The sequence below is a fragment of the Talpa occidentalis genome, unplaced genomic scaffold (genome assembly GCF_014898055.3).
Source record: "Talpa occidentalis isolate TD23 unplaced genomic scaffold, MPIMG_talOcc4v2.1 talOcc4.15, whole genome shotgun sequence".
In the NCBI taxonomy this organism is placed as follows: Eukaryota; Metazoa; Chordata; class Mammalia; order Eulipotyphla; family Talpidae; genus Talpa; species Talpa occidentalis.
The window spans coordinates 20,124,521-20,140,780 of NW_023601543.1; the positions used below are offsets into that span (position 1 = coordinate 20,124,521).

At 40.6% G+C, this 16,260-nt stretch overlaps 1 pseudogene; it reads right to left on the reverse strand.

The window, feature by feature from the left end:
• Positions 1 to 10,335: 10,335 nt before the first annotated feature.
• Positions 10,336 to 15,857, reverse strand: LOC119245528 (60S ribosomal protein L23a-like; annotated as a pseudogene).
• Positions 15,858 to 16,260: the final 403 nt, after the last annotated feature.

The following is a 16,260-nucleotide window of genomic DNA, read 5'->3' on the forward strand; positions in this document are numbered from 1 at the left end:
ATATATATATATATATATATATATTGCCAAATTGCTATAGGCTGAATGTCCTTAGGTAGAGGATCAGAGAGAGAAAAACAGAGAGAGAAATTATTTTTGCAATTAAATGTATTTATTTTCCTACATCATTGTTCATTTTTGGACAATATTTGATTTCTCCCCCTCAGGTGTAGTTCCTATAGTCCTCTCACAACCATAGCACCTGTGATCCATCACCATAGTCTCTTGTGCTCTTCCCTCCACCGTTTTGACCCCTCTCCCTCCACTGCTATATGCCTCAGATCTATGGTCAGCTTGCAAATTTTGTCTTTTTCCTGACCCTTTGTTCAGTTTCCCTATATTTCACCTAGAAGTGAAACCATCCATATTTTTCTTTTTCCTTCTGACTTATTTTGCTTAACATAATCCCTTCCAGCTCATCCATGCTGCTGCAAATGACATGGATTTATCTTTTTGATCACTGAGTAGTATTCCATTGTGTGTATATACCACATAGAAGAATAATATTTTTAAGAAAAGGAAACCTAGTATCTAGAGAATATATGTGTTCATAAGAGCTATTTTGAAATATATTGCAGAGCAGCACTTTTAATTAAATGTTTTATGGTTTATAAAATATAATGATACTCTGGCCACAACTTAACATTTAGATCAGAATCTCCAGGGTTTGGGCCATGCATATGGACATATTTTTAAAGCTTTTGAAGTGATTCTTTACATAGCTAAGACTGACAAACATTGGGAGAACACTGATGAGAAATTCAAGACTTTTACTTTAGTGTGACCACCAATCCAACACATTTGTCCTTGAAACAATCATCAATCCAATCACCCATCCAGCACAACAGCTTCATTCACATTCTACCCAGTCTTTACATACACGGTACACTCCTTCTTAAAGTCCTCTGGGGAACCTTGACTTACATACTCCTCATTTTCTTTCATCTGTTTCCTTCTTCCCATGATACTGAATAGCTATAGAAATACCTACACAACTCTGTGTGTGTGTCCGTGTGTATGTGTGCATGTGTGTGTTTCACAGATCAAAAGATCACAAAGTATAGATTTCCCAAAACATGGAAAAGTATAACAGAGAACAGGTCACTGAAGTGGTAACAGAGTAAGTCAATAAGCACAAGTGAAGTACAGTTGGGTTGATTTAATGCTGCTAGTTTTTATAATCGGAGTTGCTTTGGAAAAATAAAGGAGAAAAAATATACCAAAGAGATCAGCAGCATCTCTGCTATTTGGAAAGTTCTCTCTGCTGTCCGCCCCCGCCCACACCACAACCCTCCCACCCCACCCATCTGTAGCTCTAGCTCTAGCACTACCTCTCCTCTTAAACATTAGATAAGAAAGTTTTATAAAGTTAAGTCCATAGATTTCAGAGTCTATGAAACCCCTAAAATTCTATGCAAAATTCTGTGTGTATGTGTGTGCATGCACACATTTGTCTGGAGAATGACATAACTTCTATCAGATTCTCAAAGAATATGAACAATTACTGTCTTTTGAAAATGCATACATTGTGCAAAAATGAAGAATGATGTAAAAATGTATAAAATAAAATAAAATAAATATTAAAAAAAAGAAAACAGAAAATCCTGAATGGGGCTAATCTTTAGTAAAATGCAGTATCAGATGAACCCCTTTCCATCGAGGCTGCCCTGCACTATCTAAATAATCAAGTTATCTTTATGAATTTTATGATAGGTGAATGACAAAAAAATTACTGCCTTAAATAAAGACATGTATACACACATGTACATGCATCCTCAAAACCTATTTCTTTTGAGCATAGAATCCTGCATTTCTTTGACAAGTTGGCTCCATCACATGTACCCAGAAAGCATTACAGATGAAAGTACTCATGTTTCCATAAAGTAACAACAAGGCAGCAACAAAATAAGACTGATAAGAATGTTTCCAAAACCAAAAACAAAGTCTTTTTCACTTATCTATCCCTAGACTGGTGCAGGGCCTGGGCCAGAGTAGATGCTCAGTGAAATTTCATTAAATTGCAGAAGATCAGCATTCAAAAAAGATAAACACATGCAATTTGCAGCAACATGGATGGCGCTGGAAGGGATCATGCTCAGCGAAATAAGCCAAAAAGAAAAAGAAAAATACCGGATGGTCTCACTCATAGCAGGAATCTAGAAAACTTAAATAAGGGACCAGGAAAATGAATATAAGAAAGTGAAAATCAAAATCAACAAAAAACTATGAACCAGAGACACTTTTTGGGGGGGGGGGGGGCGGGAGGGGAAGGATTGGGGTCAGAATGGGGCGTTTGCAATTGTATGGGGGAATATAAAAATAAAATTTAATATTAAAAAAATAATAATAAAATAAAAATAAAATGTTATTTTATTCTCTTAAAAAAAAAAAAAAATAAATTGCAGAAGAAAATGAAGAAGCAACTCTCAGCCTCCCTTAGCAGATGCCACAGCCTTAGGCAGTAGAGGAACTTGAGAGAGATGCTGTCATCTACTGCATAAGTGGGGACATAGCAAAGCTTTCATTCCAGAGTCACTTGCTCTCACAGATGCAAATTCATCTCTCCTTCCAGATGGCCTCGGCCTTCTGTTTGTCACAAGTCAACCAGCAGCAGCTTGGTGCGGTGAGCTGAAACTGCAGCACTGGAAGTGTCCCCGACAGTGCCCTGTCATGCTGCTTTATCTTGCCTGTGTACTCCTTACTCTTTAAAGAGTTAGAATATTTTTATATGATCAAGATTAACATGGAGCAGAGACATTTGACTTATGTGGAGAGAGCCATATCTCAGCTCTTACCAGCTCTTTTGTGGACAATCTATGGTTCTTCAACCCTTCTGAATTCTGTATTGCAATATCCATTTTGGGTTTAATTAGGTGTGTGGTAGGCACATGATTCTCCTGCATAATACTGTAAGAGAACATCCTTCTCTTAGAGTTTGTAACCAATCGTCTGGTACTCTATGTCTATGTCTGGTATCTTTCTCCGGAACACTAAAGATAGCATATTGGTTAAGTGATTTTTATTCATGGTTGCAGACACTTGGTGGGGCCAAGGTCCTGGCTGCAAAGCCAGTCCACAGCTGCAGCTTTTTAAAAATGGTCAGAGCAATAATATGAAGTCAAATTTAGAGAAAAAGTCAGAAGAAGTTATAAATTGATACTGTCAACAAAAGTAGACCTTAATTTATACCATATAAAAATTAACTCAAAATAGAGTAATGATCTAAATTTAAGAGCTAAACTTACAAAACCTGTAGAAGAAAACACAGAGGCAAACTTGCCTGACCTTGCATTTGGGCACAGTTTCTTAAATATCACACCAAAAGTACAAGCAACAAAAGAAAAAAATAATTCACTGCATTTCATTAAATTAAAAACTTGTGCATCAAAGGACATTATCAAGAGAGTGAAAAGACAACCCATAGAACAGAAAAAGTACTTCCAAATAACGTATCTAATAATATCTAAAATATGTAGAGAACTCCTATAACGCAACAACAAAATGATAATCTAATTTTTTAAAATGAGCAAAGTACTTGAAAAAAACATTTCACCAAAGAAGATATGCAAATGACCAATAAGCTCATGAAAAGCTGCTGCATAGCATTAGTTGTTAGGGAAACCACAAAGAGATACCCTCCCACTAGAATGGCTATAATTTTTTTATTTAAAAGCAGAAAATAATAACTGTTGGTGAGGATGTAAAGAAACTGGAACCATCACGTTTTGTTGATAGGAATATGAAATGGTGTGGACACTGTGGGAAACAGTTTGACAGTACCTGAAAAGGTAAAAATAGAATTATTATATGATCCAACAAATTCACTTCTGGCTATCTGCCTAAAGAACGGAAAGAGGGGATTCTAGCAAACGTCTGTCTACAGCAATGTTCACAAGCAACATTATTCACAATACCCAAAAGGTGGGAACATCCCAAGTATTCACCAACAGATGAATAAAAAAAAGCTGCAGATTCATACAATGGAATATTAACTCACAAAAAGGATGAACCTTGAAAATATACTAAGTGAAAGAAACTAGGCACAAAGAACAAATATGTGATTTCTGCTATATGAAGTATCTTAACCGGGCAAATTCATAGAGACAGGAAATAAGTAAAGGTTTCCAGAAACTGGGGATGGAAGTAGGGGTAGAACAGAGTTATTGCTTAATGGGTCTAATTTTTCTGTTTGGGATGATGGGAAATTTTAGAAATAGTGTTGATTGCCACACAACATTGCAAGTGTAATTGTGCCACTGAATTATACACTTAAAATGGCTAAACTGGAAAAGTTTATATCATATATATTTCACCACAATAAAAAAGTAATTGCTTTATCTATGTTAATATTTATATCTGAACCAAGAAGACATAACAGAAGCAGAATAGCTCCAGGGCATCTTGGCAGGGGGCCTAAGAGAACAGTACCATTAACTCCAATATCATCTTTGCACAAGGATGGTGGTAGTTTGGTGTGCTGGTTCAACTTTTGTCCCAATGACATCAGATCTGCTTAGCTGAAATGCAGGGTGGGATGCATGATCCATGAAGCCATAGGGGAGATTACTGGGGCCCTGGATACAAGTGAGCTTGTGTTAGGCAGGAGGGATAGGATGTTCCTAGGACTGTGGGTGGAGCCAACTTGTTTGGTGCCCAGCATTACAATGCCTGGAGCCAAGGAGCAGGTTCCAAATTCAGAGTCCTCAAGACACCAAGATGTAAATTGGTATAGAGTCTAAAACACAGATCACCAAGTCTGAGGGGTTAGCAGAAATGTGGAATCAAGATATGAAAACAAAAAAATTGGAGAGTTGCAGGGAAACTAACACATGAAGTGAGTTAAGGTAGGTCTGAGTTAATCCTGAGCTCTCTGCCTGAGATTTTTATAGGATTCGCATGCCTGATTTTTGCATTTAAAGGCCTGAAAAAGAACAGAAGGTTTAAGATATTTTGACATTATAAACTACAATTATTAGATTCTTTTAAGAACATTCCCTTTTAAGGAGAAAAGTTACCTGGGAAACTGACAGGAACTGTTAGTTGGCGAAGGGAAGAATCAGGGCATGTCAATCTTTTCTCCTCTGCAAATGATCTATAGAAATAGCAGCATCCCTCATACATAATAAAATAACTTAGAGGCTATGTCATGTAGCACAGGGACTTTAGAAATGGGAGAAAGAGCAATTGCCTATTACAGCAATTGGATATAGGATATTACATGAAACAGATGCTCCTGGGATGTCGGTATCGGCTGTGGAAGTCCCACCTCTAGAGGGACCCAACCCACATGCTAGACGTCCAGTCAAGTTAGTGCCCTAAAAAGTAGGTAGAAAAACAGGCACAGCTAGATTTTGTTGAGGCAAAGAGCGAGACAAAACCTCCAGGGTTATTTTTTGAGATGGCTGCCCCTTTCAATCACAGCTGTGCTCCACAGTGCATGTTGACAACTTCAGTGCAGGGTACATTGGTTCTGTGAGGTACACTGGATTTTTCAATTGCCACCTAGCAGAGATCTGGGCCCAGAAAAAAATGAAACTGTCATTGACTGTGAAGGGGGAGGAGGCAGAGAAGGCATAGGAAAGGGGGGATGGGAGGCACTGACAAAAGAGAAGGGACATAGAACTCAACCTGCTTCTAATTTTACAATTCCAAGGGCTGGGAAGGTGGGTTTGCAAAACCCTAGAAATCAGGGATTGAATATTTACCCAAAAGTCAGTGTCTATAACAGGTTATAATATGAAACCAGCTGAATTACGAGAATTGCCTGAGCAACAGAAAAGTAAAATATATTAAAGTTATCTATCAGGCCCTCCCGTTGCTAGTAAATGATAATTGGCTAAATCAAATTTCTGGAGTTGCCAGCAAAGGTTGCTCACACTTTTCTCCTAGCAGGGAGTAAAAGGAACTGGCCCTAGGAAGTTATCCCTGCAGGCAGGATTTGGAAAAGAAGTGTTTCTTTCCTGTGTATTAAGCAGAAAACCAGCAATAAACAGTATGATGTCAAGGGGGAATGGTGGTGGCGAGGAAAACAGCAAGTGAAAATTAGAATGGGGAGTTCAAATGGTGGAGAATTATTGGGGCTTTGGTAGTGGGCATGATGTGAAAATGTTAGCAGCCTACTGAGGGACATCCAGGGGCCCCAAACTTAAGGGGTGCATGCTCTAAGACATCTGGCCAAACAGGCACACAAAGGCAAAGAAAGTATAGTCTTAGTGTGAAAGATCTCTCATAGAATTAGCGTGCATAGAGAGAGAAGATATTCCTAACAATAGTTTTTCAATAATACGCTCAAAATCACCAGGCCCTTCATGGGCAAATATCCAGCCAAATAAGGTGGGCCCAAAGCGGAGTCTCTGAGGTCCGAAAGCTTGCCACATGTCCTGTGGTGGAGAACCACAAGAAAGATGTATGGCAGGTTTGGGATAAAAGGAGCAAAATCAAAGTAAGGGTCAAGATAATGACGACCATTGTGTTTGCCAAGGACAGCCCTCACACATGTCTCACACAAGAGTCTCTTTCAAATGTCTTTACATGTCTTTCCTCCATGTGTCTCCTTCCAAGTCCCTCCAAGTCCCTGGGTGTAAGCTAGAGTTAGAGAAGCAAGAGTCCTCAGTCCACCTGCCCTCAATATTATATCCATTCAGTTCTGCCTCTAGTTCCCAGTATCTCCCCTGCTCAGGAAGTCCGGTTCATGGCATATTGGGACTTGTAATACACAGTTGTTGCATATAAGTGGGACAGGAAAAATGACACCTCCCCTTATCTCCCTCTACATAGAGTTGTAGAGGTTTGAACCTATAATTCTTCAAACAAATACAATGATGTAAACCAACTTTACCAATAAACATAACTGGAGGGAAATTAAAGTTAAAATAATTCACAAACACTTAAAAATCTCAAAACAGAAGAAATGGTCTAATAATACTTGATGTTTAAAGCAGTATCAAAAATACAAATTAGTAGTATTTGCATGACCTTCTATACAATATTAGAGTATTTATTTAATCAGATGATCAAGGAACAATAGTAGTATTTGCATGACCTCCTATACAATATTAGAGTATTTATTTAATCAGATGATCAAGGAACAATTAACAAAAAATATATTGCTAAAAAAAGAACAAGAAGTTCAAATATGCTATCAAAGTGTCTAGACTGGGGGTTCATAAGCTTATGTGATCCACAGACCCCACTGACAGTTCAGTAAAATCTATGAATTTCTTTCCAGAATGGTATTTTTTTTTAAGATATATTTATTTATTTATACAAGCAGTGGGTACAGTCAGAAGCACGGGAGGGTGACAGAATTCAACAGAGCCAGAGCAGGGAACAGAACAGGCAGACTGACGAAGAAATACACTTCTGAGGGGAGCAGCGGGCGCGGCAGGAGAGGTCTGTCACGCCATGTGGGATCCTCGCTGGTGGCCAGGGATCGAACCGGTGCTGCAGAGGCTGCGGGCAGCTTCGCAGCCCAACGCTCAACCGCTGCGCCACCAGGGGAGCCCCCAGAATGGTATTTTTTTAAAGCACAAAATAAAACACAAAAAAACCTAAATGTACTGCTATACAATAATATCATTTTTTTAAAGATTTATTTATTTATTTATACAAGCACTGGGTACAGTCAGAAGCGTGGGAGGGTGAGAGAATTCACCAGAGCCAGAGCGGGGAGCAGAGCAGGCAGAAGGACCGAAGTACACTGCTGAGGGGAGCAGCGGGCGGCAGGAGAGGTCTGCGCGCCATGTGGGACCCTCCTCAGGTGGCCGGGGAGCAGCCGGGGATCGAACCGGCACCGCAGAGGCCGCGGGCAGCTTCACAACCCAGCGCTCAACCGCTGCGCCACGGGGGAGGCCCCCTAATAATATCATTTTTTATATGTGATATAGTAATATGTGTATTGCCTTATTAACACATTAAATAACAAGTTCCAGCTGTAGGTGTAATAACTACCATAATTCCAAAGCAGTGATGAGCATTAAAGGCATTTTGCAATCTCTATAACTTCTATAATTTAATTATAAAAGGATTTACTGGTTTCAAAGTTGCAGGTACCATGCATACTACTGTGATTCATTGCTTACATCTATGATAGAAGAAATGTAAATGTAAATGAATGTAAAACTTCAGTTAGAGATACGGGAAAATAAAGCTTGCTTTTCCCCATACAAGTGTATTGACCCTTTGATTTTGATCCATAGAGACCCTGGAAGCTTGAGTACCCAGATTAAGAACCCTGATAGATGTGAAAAACAGGAGTCAAAACAAGGTACCAGGAAAGTTAAGAACAAAGAGTACCAGGGGGGAAAGCAGGTGGTCTAAATGAATTAGTATGATGAAGAGCAGTTTTAAGCATTCCCATCATGTACTTGCCTGGCTGGCCTGCATTCAGTGCAAAGGCCGGACAAAATGTGGGTGGGACAAAATGAAAGAGGAGTGGCTAGATGTTGATAACTATTGAAGCTGGGGTAATGAATAATGAGGTGGTGCATCCCTCGGGTTTATTTATCCTACTCTCTCCACTGTTTAGTCCATTTGAAATTTTTCATACTAAAATGATTTAGAGGTAACAAATAAAGGATCTGACATGCTGTCTGATTATCAGAATTCCTCAAATTCATTCACTTACCCATTCACTCATTCAACAAATACTTATTGTTGCCTCTGGCACAGTATAGGGCATGGCAAGGCTGAAACAAGGATCATGGAAGGGTCAGACAAGGAGGAACAGTGAGGAGTCACTTCCATTCCAGAATGAAAAACAGAATGGTAGGGCAAAGCCAGGAGAGAAGGCCTTAAGGGAAGATATTTTGATATAATAAAGTCCTTGAAAGAGGGAGAAGAGGGGTGAGCACACCACAAGCCGGCAGGGGGACAGAGTAAGCAGTGTACAGGTAGATGCTGGCTGGAGGCAGGAACGGGGGGATGGAGAAAAACGGCTAAAGAAGTGGGGAGGCATCAGTAACAGCTCTTGCGTCCTCCTTCACAAGTGTGCCTGTCTCTTCTTGGGGGGAATCTCCTTAGTGGCCTTCTTCTGCCCTAAAAGACATACTGAACAATATGGCATTTGGATTAAATAAAAAAAAAAGTAGATCACATCAAAGTTCTTTCCTAAGAACATAAATTTTAAAGTTCATTATCAATTGCAAAAGAAAAAAATATCTATGCTAACTTTGTTACCTTGTGGAACAGAGCTTTCAAAGCAACATAGTATAACTTGGAACTGATCAAATGCCAGAAAGAAAAAAGTAATCTCTGTTTATATTTCATTTCCTCTAACATTTGCCTAACTGGGAAAAGAGCAACTGGGTTTTAATAACATTGGAGGAGAAAATTTCCCAGGATATAACCCCTTGAACAATTTTTCTTCCAAAGCCCATTTCAATAACAGCTTGGTAATTACTGCTCTCACAGGAGAGCTCTGACTGGCCACCTCCAATTGGGGGCTGCAGGACCAAGCTGGCAGCCAGATGCCGACATTCTAAACTCTTGACTCACTCAAGAGAAGAAACAAAGTCCAGTTCATCAGGAAAACCTTTGATAAGAAGACTGGAAAATCAGAGGAATTTTGCTCCAATGTGTGTTTCTCCTCCACTTGCCATTAGTTGTGCTTCCTTCAGCACTTCCTATGGCTCTGTTGGCCAGGACAGAGTGACTTGAACTTGTTCCCCAACTGGCGACTATTTCAGTTCCCTTCAGAGGTCACATCTAAACTGTAGGCAGTCCAGACCCTGTCCACAAAGGTACACAATTCAAAGGAGAAAATACCTCTTAGAACCCTTACTTACATTCACAGTCAGCAGAAAGAAAAGATGTATTTGCCACTACCAGCATTCAGATACAGATAGTGCCCAACTTAGGATGGTCTTTACATTCAATGGTACAAAAGTATTCAGTAAAAACCTTACTTCAAATTTTGATCTTTTCCCAGGCTAGTGATACTCACTACAATCTTCTCATGAGGCTGAGCAGAGTCAGACAGCCTCAGCTCCCTGTCAGCCACGCCACCATGAGGGAAACAACCTTCTACCAGCTATTCCCAATTCTCATCAGAAGAGAAATCGATCACTTTGTCACCATAGCATCCCCATCACTCAGCAATTCATTTTAGCTCAATGCTTCCAACATTCTTCAGGGCCCGGGTGCTTTCAGCTGTGTGTGTTAATGGCAAGATCCCACACAACCATTCTGTTTTTCACTTTCAGTACGGATTCAATTCAACACTATATTATAAAATGGGCTTTGTGTTCAATGATTTTTCCATTTGTGGGCTACTGTAAATGTTCTGAGCACTTTTTATGTGAAGTTTATATTTAGAATTAGCCAGCTGGACTCAGTTTAGATGATCCCAATTTTGTTGGCAACATCCAAAGCATCATAGTCAGGAGGCAGTCGAACCTTCTTTCTGATTAGGGTGTTGACCTTGACCACATCAATGTCATAGAGCTTCTTCATAGCCTGTTTGGTCTGGTTCTAGTTGGCCTTGACGTCTACCATGTACACAAAAGTATTCTCTTCTATCATCTTCATGGCTTGCTCAGTGGGCAGGGTGAATTTGATGATGGCATAGCGGTCAAGCTTGTTTCTCCTGGGGGTGCTCTTCTGAGGATATTTGAGTTGCCTTCAGAGCTGCAGTGTCTTGGACCTCCAGATGGTGAGTGAAGTGCAGATCTTTTTCTTGTGACTGTGGACACCTTTCAGCAGTGTTTTCTTGGCCTTCAAAACTTTTGCTTTGGTTTCAGCTTTGGGAGGGGGGCTTCATTCTTTACTTTCACTGCCATCTTTGTCAAAAGTGTGTTCCAAGCACTTTTAAGGTAGGCTAAGCTGAGCTGTGATGTCAGTAGATTAGGTGTATTAAATGTATTTTTGACATGACATTTTCAACTTAAATGTGTTTATAGGGACATAGCCCCCTCATAAGTCAAGTAAGATCTGTAGTTTACTGACTTGCAATCAAATTAGCCTAAACTGTCCTGATTAAGAACAGAGACAAATATGGGTTTTAATTAAAGACATCCTCTCCCATTTACTAGCTGTGTGACCTTGTATTACAGGGCACCTTGGACCAAGTCCTTGCTTGTTACCTTACCTTCCTATTTGTTATTAAGTTGGTCCTTGTTTTGAAAACCACAAAACTGTGGCCAGCCAATACCCTGCTTCCCCTCCACCCCAAACTGGTGATCAACCCCATAAAACCAGGACGCCCTTGCTCTCATGTGAGAGTATAGCTCAGGGAAGTTGCTGCCCCTCTCCTATTGCATGATCCAAAATATTATAAATGTTGCTTGCTTGAATCCCTGATTGGGTTTCTTTTTAAATTCCTTTTGTCATATCAACAAAGTCAAGCAAGAACTCTAACAGTTGAATAAGTTACTTAACTCCTCTGAGATCCAGTCTCATGATCCATAAATAAGGGATAACAATAGTTACCTAATAGGGTGTAAGAGTTAAATAAGAGATTTTGATGCAGTTCCTCCCTTGACACCCCACATTCTCAGCAATGCAGGCTCCACTTGCACAAGGCTCCCTGAGGATGGGTAACTTTGGGTGCTTTATTGGAAAACTATTATCCTTTCTTCTCTTCTCTGCACACTAATCCTATTAAAGTTCTTTTTTTAAGATTATTTATTTATTTATACAAGAACCAGGGTACAGGCCAGATGCGCTGGAGGGTGAGAGGATTCACCAGAGACAGAGTGGGGAACAGAACAGGCAGACTGACCGAAATACACTGCTGAGGGGAGCAGCGGGCGAGACAGGAGAGGTCTGCCGCGCCATGTGGGATCCTCGCTGGCCGGCTGGGATCGAATCGGAGCTGCAGAGGCTGAGGACAGCTTCACAGCGCTGCGCTCAACCGCCTGAGCCACCAGGGGAGGCCCCTATTAAATTTTCACACTAAGAGTATGCTTTGTCTTTATATGAAGGATGGCAGAACCTGTTTAGAGCTCTTCCCGCCCCTATCCTGATCCCTCTCCCTCCTCTTCCCCTATAGAATGTCTCTGGTCTATGGTTGCCTGTTGATTATGATTTTTACTTTATTATAGTTATTTTTTAAAGAAATAAATCTTGGTCCCACTAAAAAGAGAGAAAATTAAATTAAATAGTTTACATATGGTCCTTAGCAAAAACCTGGAAAAGAGTAAGTGTTCAATAAATGTTACTTTTTGTTATTATTCATCTTGAAGATTTCCGAGTGCTTTTTTGTTTATTCATTTGCTTGCTCTAAAAAGCATTGTTTGAGCCTCCCTAGTGGTGCAAAGGATTAAGTCTCAGCACTATGAAGCTATCAGCAGCCACTGCAGCACAGGTTCGACTCCCGGCCAGGGAGCTGACCCACATGGTGAGGCAGACCTCTCCCGTGTCGCCCGCTTCTCCCCTCAGCAGTGTATTTCAGTCAGTCTGCCTGTTCGGCTCCCCAGTGTCTCTTTTGAATCCTCTCACCCCCGGCACCTCTGGCCTGTACCCCAGTTCTTGTATGCATAAATAAATCTTTAAAAAAATACTTCAACATAGTGGAGATGGAGGTGAAGTCCATTCAGAACATTATTTGCACACTCAGAGTTTGAGCCTCACTGTTCTTCTGACATAACTATCATTTTACTGTTTTTATAAGTTTGGGTTTTTTAGATTCTACATATAAGTAACATCATGCAGTATTTGCCTTTCTCTGTCTGACTTATCTCACTTAAGATAACATCCTTGTGGATAAAGAACATGTGATCTTTATGTCTATATGTATATGTGTCACATCTTTATCCATGAGGACATTGTGCTTAGGTGAAATAAGCCAGAGAAAGACAAATACTCTTCCTCTCCTACTCTTTTTCCCTCTCCCTCTCCCTCCAATATTCAACCATGGGGAAGGACATCCTGCCATTTGCAACAACATAGATGAAGCTTGAAGAGAATTTTCTTTAGAGTGTGTTTTCTTAAGCACCATCACATTTTTATTTTTTTATTAAGCCTTTTTTAATTAATTTATTTATTTATACAAGCACTGGGTACAGTCAGAAGCGCGGGAGAGTGAGAATTCACGAGAGCCAGAGTGGGGAGCAGAGCAGGCAGAAGGACCGAAGTACACTGCTGAGGGGAGCAGCGGGCGGCAGGAGAGGTCTGCGCGCCATGTGGGACCCTCCTCCGGTGGCCGGGGAGCAGCCGGGGATCGAACCGGCGCTGCAAAGGCTGCGGGCAGCTTCACAACCCAGCGCTCAACGGCTGCACCACCGGGGAGGCCCACCATCACATTTTTAAATAAAGATTTATTTATTTATGCATACAAGAACTGGGGTACAGGCCAGAGGCGTGGAGCAGGGTGAGAGGATTCACCAGAGACAGAGTGGGGAACAGAACAGGTGGATCTACTGAAATACACTGTTGAGGGGAGCAGCAGGCGAGACAGGAGAGGTCTGCTGCGCCATGTGGGTCACCTCCCTGGCCAGGGATTGAACTTGTGCTGCAGTGGCTGCCAATAGCTTCATAGTGTTGCATCTTAACCCCTTGTGTCACCAGGGAGGCCCCGAAGCACCATCACATTTTCCATCATCATAGTACTTATTAATGTCTCACTCCCCCACTCGACTGTGAGCGCCACAATAGCAGAGGCTGTGTCTCCTTTCTCACCATCATATCCTCAGTGCCCGAAAGAGTGTAGGAACTCAATGAAACGTTCAGTTGAAGGCAAAGAAAAGCACAATATGCCTTATGAGTAGTAACCCAATGATCTCCTCTTTGTCCTGGGCTATCTCAGCAGCTTTGTTCAAGCTCTTCATCCATAACCCCACATATTCTTCAACCTACCTCTAGCCTTTAATTCTTGAATCACACAATCCTCACCACTCTCAGCCTACCTTTTGTTTTCCCAGTTTGTACTGGGTATAGAAAAATATTTTACTTTCTTTTTAATGTTACTGCAAGAACAATAATACCAGTTCCATGAAAATAGTAACTGACTTTCGGTTCAATGTCAAGTTGATAGTAAGTCAGTTGTTATGAAGAAATGGAGGCCCTGTGTGCCAGATTCCGTTTTTTAGGAAGTCAGAAATCTAATTTTTATACAACGCCTCCTATTTTTCAGTATTAATAACTATTTTTAATATGAACATGTATTAGCTTATTAAAGCATATCTATGGGTCCAAAGTGTCCCATAAGCCACTCTCTGTGACCTTAGAATTATAAATAATTTAACTATAATACAAATCAAAATGAAAAAAGTGGTATAATAAGAATAAAAGCTGCATGCCATAAAATGCATAAAAAGGAATAATCACAAAATGTACATTGTAATATTAATGGATACACTTTAAAAAAAAACAGACCACGTGACCTATTTGTATGAGAACATAGCCAAGACAGGATTCCTGTGCCCCAACCTTTGATGGGCCTCCTGAGTCACACAGCCCATCTGATTATATCCCATGACATGTTCTCTTATCTATCTTTTGCCCCCTGCATGTTGGCAGGAAGACAGGAAGTAGGGACGAATGATCAAAACAAAGAAAATAAGTTAGAAAAGAGCATAGTGTTCTTGCAGAAAAGCACTACAGAAAATTAGTTCAAGAAACATGATTCTTAGGTATTTGTATTCATTTGTTTCTAGGTGCACTTGTTGAGGTTAGATATTTTAGTTGTAATTTCCAAGATTGTACTTTAAGGTCCTCACTTTAGTATCTTCCCTCATCTTTTCAGTCTCCTAATTTACCAGAACATTCAAGCCTGTTTTTTCCATTTAATCCTACCTAACCCCAATAGTCTACTTTTCCTCTAGTAAAAATAACCCCAAATGCTACTTAAATGTAACCTCTTTCTCAAAGCCGATCCAGACTAATCTCACTAACTCATTTCTTCAAAAATCCTTCATGCTATTTCCCTAATCTGTGACTTTGTTGTGAATCCCCCTGTGTAGCTCCATAATTCATGAACTCTTCAATGATTTACCTTAGGTAAGTAATTTCCTGGAATAAAACCATAGTCCACAAAACTAATATTCACAGTCCTTTTGGAACTACCCAAAATTTTAATGAGTATTTCTGATGACATTAATAGAAGAGGTTTGAGAGTATCTGGGTAGATGCAAGGATGTTCACTGAAGCATTGTCTGTAATGAAAAAGACTAGATAGGGCCTCCCCTGGTGGCGCAGCGGTTGGGCGCTGGGCTGCGAGGCTGCCCACAGCCTCTGCAGCACCGGTTTGCTCCCCGGCTGCCGGCAAGGGTCCCACAAAAAAAAAAAAAAAAAAAAGACTAGATAAATCCCAACTGTCCATCACTTGAAAGGTTAAATGTGCCAGGACACAAATACACTTTGTATTACAGTAAATGGTTCATGTATAGATGGCCATAAAAAGATTTCCAGGATATATTGTTGAGTGAGGAAAATAAATTATGAGATAAATACATATAGTACGATATGATTTATGTGTTTTTAAACACAACAGTGTGTATATGTATATCATACACAAACACAAAGGAATTTTTTTTTAAGTTTGGAAGGATAAGTCCAAACTGATAATCATGCGCCAATCATTCACTCAGTGACAGACATGCTGCCTTCGGCTGGGCTTGCTAGAAATGGGGACTGAGACAAGGATTCCTGTGCACAAATCTAGTGGGGAGGTGCTTTGGGCAGAAGAGAGGGAGGCAAGCAAGATAGGGCGGGGGTGGGAAAGCTAGGCAAATAGCTGGTCTTAGCTGGAGATTAGCCTCTGTCTGGTGCCATGGAGATCCACTGGAGTACAAATTGCACTACATAGTATTTCCCCGCCCCATCTTGAGGAAATGTGGTACCCCTGTGCCTGTCAGTCCAACAGTTCTTGCATTCCCTTTCTTCCTTTCCTCAGTGTAGTTACCCAAGTAAATGGCCATGGGGCCCTTTGGCAAAGGACTGAAGGAGTCATCACTACATATAGTTGCAGGGCTATAACAGGGTCCTTCTTCCCTGGGGACCTGTGCCACCATTTAGTCCATGGGTTCCAGGTATTGAAGTTGGCTCATATCCAGAAACTCAGCAAAAGAGCATGACATTTTGTATTGGAGCAATTACCCTCAGCCCCCTGATCAGTCAAGTTGGATTGCTTTTGTTGCAGATTAATTAGCATCCTTATTTGTCTGCCTATCTATGTTGCTTCTTGAGATGTCATATTCTATTTAAGCACCTCTATAACTCCCTCTGGATCAGGTCCCCTTGGCTGCCACTCAGACTTAGCTCCTCATTATAATTATTGCATCCACCTAGTTTCTGGCTTTAAGCATCACCTCCTGGCCTCTG